Source organism: Lepisma saccharinum, chromosome 3, assembly GCF_977018435.1.
Source record: "Lepisma saccharinum chromosome 3, izLepSacc3.1, whole genome shotgun sequence".
NCBI lineage: Eukaryota > Metazoa > Arthropoda > Insecta > Zygentoma > Lepismatidae > Lepisma > Lepisma saccharinum.
In genome coordinates this window covers 135,930,117-135,937,448 of record NC_139231.1, presented here as the reverse complement: position 1 = coordinate 135,937,448, position 7,332 = coordinate 135,930,117, and the positions used below count along the sequence as shown (strand labels likewise).

At 45.0% G+C, this 7,332-nt stretch overlaps 1 long non-coding RNA gene across 2 annotated transcripts in view; it reads left to right on the top strand.

The window, feature by feature from the left end:
• Positions 1-5,892: 5,892 nt before the first annotated feature.
• The window catches only part of LOC145986016 (uncharacterized), a 40,006-nt gene continuing 38,566 nt past the window's right edge, over positions 5,893-7,332 (top strand). For both annotated transcript variants that reach the window (XR_014441476.1, XR_014441477.1), the window contains exon 1: positions 5,893-6,735. This is a non-coding gene — a long non-coding RNA (uncharacterized LOC145986016). The remainder of the gene's footprint in view (positions 6,736-7,332) is intronic.

Genomic DNA, 7,332 nt, shown 5'->3' with positions numbered 1-7,332 from the left:
GGCTGTTCTTCGCTGCCCGTCATGGGCAGAGGTTGCGCGCTCTCTCTCTGCAAACAACACTCGCGAGTCGACTCTTTCCTTCGTTCAAAGAGTCGCTAAAGTGTGCCACGACTCTTTGAACGAAGGAAAGAGTCGACTCGCGAGCATGCTCCTTCCCCTCTCATCGTACACGGCACGTTTCAGCCAGCTTTACTCAACTAGGGGTAGGGAAAAGGAACAGAGAGGACCCCCCTCCCTCTCCTCTCCAGTCCCCATTTGCTGCCCGCAGAATCGACTTGCTTTCTTTCAAAAATTCCGGCCGCCAGGCGAGTATACACTTGCGCATGCGCCTTCCTCGCAAAATTCGTGGAAAGGAGAGGGAATAATGGAATAATAGTTGCTTGGCGGGCGAAGGAGTCGTGGCACACATACGACTCTTTGAACGTGTCGTTCAATTCTTGTGAACGAGTCGTTCACCGCTCACAAGAGAGAGTCGTTACTTTTGAACGACTCGTTCACGAACGACCCATCACTACTTCACATTGAAGTGATGCATTCACTTGGCCGGTCACACGTCATCGCACGCAAAAACTTCAACCGTTACCATGGTTTTGGGCCAGGGCTGCATTTGATTTACGTAGTCGACGGTAATGACGGCACGAGCTATCGTACAACGGAGATGCATGATTGACGAAGATTCGCGTACGAGCGCTCGAAGTGATAGGTTCAGTCGTAAAAAGCGGTACAAATCCGACAGAGCAACACATCGCGAGTGATTGGTTCAATTTCGACGACTTTATTGTCAAGTTAATTGCGTGTAGAGTGCAGTGCAACGATATAGTGTATTTTTCCCCTTGGTGTGTACCCTAGCCAGCGAGCCATTAGATCGTCGTGGCTTCCGGCGGGCAGCCGGATATTACCCAGGATGCCGCAATGTTGGACCCGAGAGAGAGGACGGCGGCGGAAGGATTAGTCGACCTGGCCACACAGGAATTTCCATTAAATCAACATGATGATGACATTCACATGACCGACTCAGTGACACGCTCAGGTAAAAGGACACTGGACGAGGTGAGTAAAACTGATAGCAAACAAGAGAAAATGTTCCGCCCCACTCAACCGGATCAAAGACCTCCAACTCTTTGGTATTCGACCGACACCACCGGCCCATTTGTGGTCCTCTTAGAAGGACAAAATCAAAACATTGGTAAACTTTCTAGTGGCAGTTTGGGCAATAAATTCCGGAAGGCCAACATACCCGTGTGTTTAGTGGAACAATGTGGCAAAGCAGGGTCCGGGCCACCTTTAAAACAGCAGATACAGCAAACGCTTTTGTTCGGAACGGGACCTTTCTGGACTCCCTTGGAGTCCGAGCCAAAATACCACACAGTCTGATCCAACGGGAAGGGCTAGTGTATGGCCTGGAACTTGACGTGACAGAAGAAGACATCCTAGACGGCATTGACTCACCATTTCGGGTCACATGCGCTAAACGATTAAAGAAAAAAATCTGGCGAGAGGATGGCACTTCCCACCTCGTGGACACCAAGTTGATATGCCTTACCTTCCATGGTAAACATCTACCTGAAAAAGTGCTGATAAATAAGGAAATCTTCACAGTCAAACCGCGAGTACGATCGGTGTTACAATGCTCTGGCTGTTATCGTTATAACCACCCCCAGGTACAATGCCGGTCTAAACCACAATGTGCTAACTGTGGGCAAGAAAGACACGGGAAAGGATGCACCAACCCCCCTCACTGTAGCAACTGCAAGGGCCCCCATGGGGCACGGGACCGCAAATGCGCTTTCTGGCAACGCGAACAAAACATTCAAACTCGCATGGCGGAGGAAAATATCTCCTATTACGAGGCGAAGGCCAAACTTTCCGGTACCTTCCACCCACCCCTAACCCGGGAAGATATTTTAAACCCCCTGCTCGACAAACGCGACTTCCCCAAATTGTCTCCCACACCCACCTCGACCACCTCGAACGGAACACGCCAACTCGGCGCTTGGGATAACCCTTTTCATACCTTACAGACGCATTTTGCATCTGCACCTTCCACCCCAAGTGACCGTCAGACCGCCACACCGCAGGCAGTGGAAACAGCTCGCTCCAAAAACAAAATTCACCCCCGCCGCTGGACTGGCAAGTCTAATACTCCTGTGCCCCATTCCTCCCAAAAGGAACAACACCCAGCTTTACAAGTTAAGGCACCTAGCCATAACGTTGACAAAACAAGAACGATTTCCAGCTCCTCGACATCAGAAGATGAATTTACCCCCTCTCCCCCCATTGGGCGTAACGCTCACCCGGCCCGGAGGCCCCCCCCCCCCCCCCCGGACACGGTACCACCACCGCCTTCGGAACCACAGCAAGTTCCATACTCCGATCAACAAACAATCTACAAATCACTCCTGGACCTCATAACAACCTTATGGGCATCAGTGCTCCAAATATCATACGCGAACAAAAGATTCTCATTCAGCAAATACAAGCCCTCACGACTCAACTGTTATCAATAATAGAAGGCTGATTACCTATCCATTTTTGTTTCTCTTTCCTCTTCGTTTTTTCTTCCCTTTTTTACCCTATTGACAAAATGAAGATATTACAACGGAAGCCCGCCTCTTCCGGCATAGACCGCCTCCATGAGTCTCTCTCCCCTTTTTATTTTTCCTTCCTTCCTCCCCCTCCATGTCATTTCCTGTTATTATTCAATGGAACGTCCGCAGCTTCTCTGCCAGAAAATGTGAATTACAGAAACTTGTGGCGGATTATAAACCGCATCTCCTTAGCCTACAAGAGGTGAAAGGAACTCGATATGAGAACTACAGACTCCCACATTTCATCGCTTACGGTCCCCCTTTCCCCGCAACACAACGAGGTGTTGCCATTTACGTCCATGAAAATATTCCACATTCCCCCCTTTCTCTCCCCTCCTCCCTTCCTTTAATTCATCAGTTTAAAGTCGAACTTGTTGCCGTACGCATTCAGTTTCATCAACACCTATTCACACTCCTCTCCCTCTATATTCCTCCCCATCACTTTTCGCAGAATATCCCTTTATCCACCCTCACAGACCTTCTCGCCTTACTCCCAGGACCCTATCTCATAACCGGTGATTTCAATAGCCATAACCAACTGTGGGGCAATGTCCAGACCGATAGATTAGGTTACAACATTGAAAATTGGATCTTAGAGAACGACTTTATTCTAATGAATGACGGTACCCCCACCCACTACCCACACAATGGTTCCTGCCCGACTGCCATCGATTTAACAATAGTGTCCCCAAACCTCTTTTCTCATATCAACTGGACAAACGATTTAGACTTACGAGGGAGTGATCACACGCCGATATTTATTTGTTTACCAAATACCTTTCCGATAACAGGCGTGACTGACATCCCTGTCCGTCGATGGACACGCGAGTCTATTAATTGGAATACCTTTCGGTCATATTTCCTTAAATTATATTATACGAACGATATACCCTCTCACCGGACAATGACGTATACCAAATTTCTCCAAATGATTACATTAGCGCTTGATCGGAGCGGTACGCGCCAAAAATTCTTTTCCATCGACCGATTCCCTAAGATTCATTGGTGGAACAATCCGTGTGCCGCCATCAAAAAAAAAAAAAACGCACTCAAAAAATTTTATGCCAAACACCCCACGCCCGAAACATGGCTGGAGCTCCACAAACTACAGACGCTCGCCAAAAATACATATACTAAAGCTAAACGACAGGCATGGAAACTATTCTGCCAGTCCCTCGATGTGACTCTCCCCATAGGAGCCATTTGGCGTAAATTCAACTCCTTACGACACCCCCATATTCCCCGCCCCCGACCGCTCAATAATACCTGGGAAGCGGAATTTATGGACCTCCTCACACCCCCTACGGTTACCTTACCTCCCCCATCCCTAGCCCCGACAAACTTTTCTTTTACAGCAGATTTCCCTGCTGTTACAATTTCGGAACTCCAACATATCCTAGAGAATACCCCCTCTACTGCCCCAGGATATGATGGCATCACCTACGACACCCTCAAACACCTCCCAGAACAAGGACTTAATATCCTCACGGCAATCTTCAACTCTGTTTACCGTAGGGGTAAAATCCCGCGAAGCTGGACCCAACATGTTGTCATTCCAATATTAAAACCGACGAAACCAGCTACCCATGCGACGTCTTACCGTCCCATTGTTCTTATACCTGTAATGGCTAAATTATTCGAAAAAACTTTACAACACCGAATAACTTGGAATTTAGAGAAACGAAACTTTTTTCCTCCCTCTCAAATGGGTTTTCGAACCGGACTCGGCAGCCAAGATGCTATCTGTACTCTTACAGTGGCAATTCAGAATAGCCAAATCTTACGACATTATTGCTTTAGTTTATTCATAGATATTGCTCATGCCTACGATTCGGTCCACATTCCCATATTATACCAAATACTTAATACTATTCACATTCATCCGGGGGTAGCCCAATTAATATGGCACTTATATCACGAACGAATATTGGTTTTTTGGTTCTCCCATAACGTTACGGGACCACGAATAATTCGGAGTGGTGTCCCCCAAGGCTCCCCGCTCAGCCCTATTCTGTTTAATATATACACACAACACTTGCATCAAACGCTCACTTCTAATCACCATATACTGCAATATGCTGACGATTTTTGTTTTTACAATAGTACATCAGATGCCACTCGAGGCATCTTAGACCTACGCAAATTCATCATTCAATTACGTGATCAATTAGCGCTCCGCGGATTATCATTTTCCCCGGAGAAATCACAGATCATTATTTTCAATCCGTATACGCTTACCCGCTATCCCAATACGTTAACTCATTTACATCAAATTCCGGTGGTCCAAACCTGTAAATACTTAGGCATCCATTTCGACCGTAAATTAACTTGGCAACAGCATTTTACATATTTGCACACAAGAGGGAAAAAATTGATCAACATTTTGAAAGGGCTTGCCACTACCAAATGGGGGGGTCACCCCTCCATTATGTTATTATTTTATAAGAATTGCTTCCGCTCACTTTTCGACTATTCGGCGCCCGTACTGGGAGAGATGTCTGATCGTTGGCTCCAAAAAATGGATATCTTACAGCGACAGGCACTCCGACTTTGCCTCGGACTAATGGCATCTAGCCCTAATGTGAGCGTTTATGGAGAGAGTACTGAACTGCCTCTCTCCTTCCGATATCAATATTCTACCACGAAATACATCTTGAAAACATGGGAACGACACCCTCACCCCTTCAATACCGTATTCGCTATTCAACGCCAACTGAATGCAACTCTCAATCTCGATCGCTCTCGCCCTCGGCTTTTCTTTTTATCTTGTTATAATATTGATAGCGACGCCTACCATCTCAGCTTTACATTTACATCCCCTTTGATATACACTCTCCCAATACTCCTCGCCCCTCTTCCCCATATTAATTTTACTGATTTCGGAAGACATGAATATTACAAAGAACTCTGGCCCGACCATATTTTTATATACACAGACGGGTCCAAAAATGCCGATCGAGTTGGATGTGCCTTTTATGTCCCCCAATACAATGTTGTACGCCAATTTTCCCTATCGTCAGAAGCATCTATCTATTCGGCAGAATGCTATGCCATTTATCAGGCCTTGATACACGCTCGTGAAGCACAATACACGCAAACTTTAATTCTTACAGACGCCCTCAGCGTATTATTCAAGATCGCTCGTTGCGGTAAGGATGCTTATCGGTTGCAACTCTTTCCCATCTTAATCTTACAAGAGTACTTTCACCTCCAAAACAAAGCCCAACGCGTACAGTTTACCTATGTCAAAGCGCATAGCAATCTTAATCCTCACCAAGACCTTGTGGATCATTATGCCAAAACAGCTGTGGACGTTCCTTCCCCCTCTCCAATCAGACTTGCCTATACTGATCTTCTCCCACGGGTCAAAAAAAAAATTCAATCTCAGTGGGAAAATTGGGTTCATGACGCAGTGGCAAACACCACTACTTACAAATGGTTTTATGATAAACTCCCTATTCGACCTTGGTTTCATCATTTAAAAATGCCCCGTGAAGTGATCACCTGTATCCTACGCCTTAGAACGGGACATGTGACCACAAACGAGCATCTGGCACGCATTCACCAAACTCCCTCTCCCAATTGTACCTGCGGAGAACATAAACAAACCCCCACCCACTTATTTTTCCAATGCCCGCTATAAAACACACAACGCCAGGCACTTTTCCACAGACTCCATCGACAAAAGGTTGCTTCTCCTTTCTCCTTGCCCACACTACTTTCATCTCCTTCCCCGTCTACTATGTGGATTCTCTATGGCTTTGCCCGACAGTGCGAACTTCGCTTTTGATTCCCGCCCTCATCATTACTGTATTATAGTGACAGTGAAGTGAAGTGTAAAACAATATTGTGATGTTCATCTTAGTGCGCGAACTCCTAGCCCTCAATGTTCTCAGACCGTTGCCCAAGACTGCCATCATTTAAGCGGTGAGGGGCATGAAGAAGAAGAAGAAGATGATTGACGAAAAATACTTTATTTACAGGCAAAAAAAAACTAAATTTGACAAATAGATATGGGAAAAACTGCTTAGCGGTAATCCCAAGTAAAATGTAAATAAATAAATAAATAAATTTACAGGCAAAACACGTTGCACGATTCTAATAAACGATTTCCCCGGCTTCAGAAAGTCCTCAAGCACGCAATTCCGTAAGTACTTTCTCGTCTTTTCTCCTGTAAATTTTAAGAAATCCGTCTCCGGCTTATACTACTGTTACCAAAATGGGTTTAACTATGTTTGCCTAACCTAACCTTACGTAATGTGTCTTGGGGCTATCGTCAATGGTTCAATGCATTTTAACTATGTTTGTATTTTTTGGGTTAAGAAGGTTGGAAACACTGCATAACCAATGATAATCGACAAAACACAAGCACGACGCCCAATGAACGGTAATCTACGAAGGTGTATGCGCCATATTGTGTCTTACGGAAGCGAAAAAACTGAAAGAAAGAAGTACTCGTAATGTGAAAAATTGAAATTACTTTAATCAAAAAAACGTGAATACACCTTAAAGAATGTTCCACGAAGTAGATAGGTAAGTACGAATGTTAAAAATGACGAAACAAAGAAGTTACATGTGTTTATGGAATAGTAAATTTTTACCAAATATTCATTAGATTTGTAGAATAGGCACCTTTGTTTTTCTTGCATTGAAGTTTTTTGTTTCACTATGGGTGGCAAACAATGTTACGTTAGTCAGATAAAATAAATTTAAGTATTTACAAAATGAGTAAGCATTTATATTT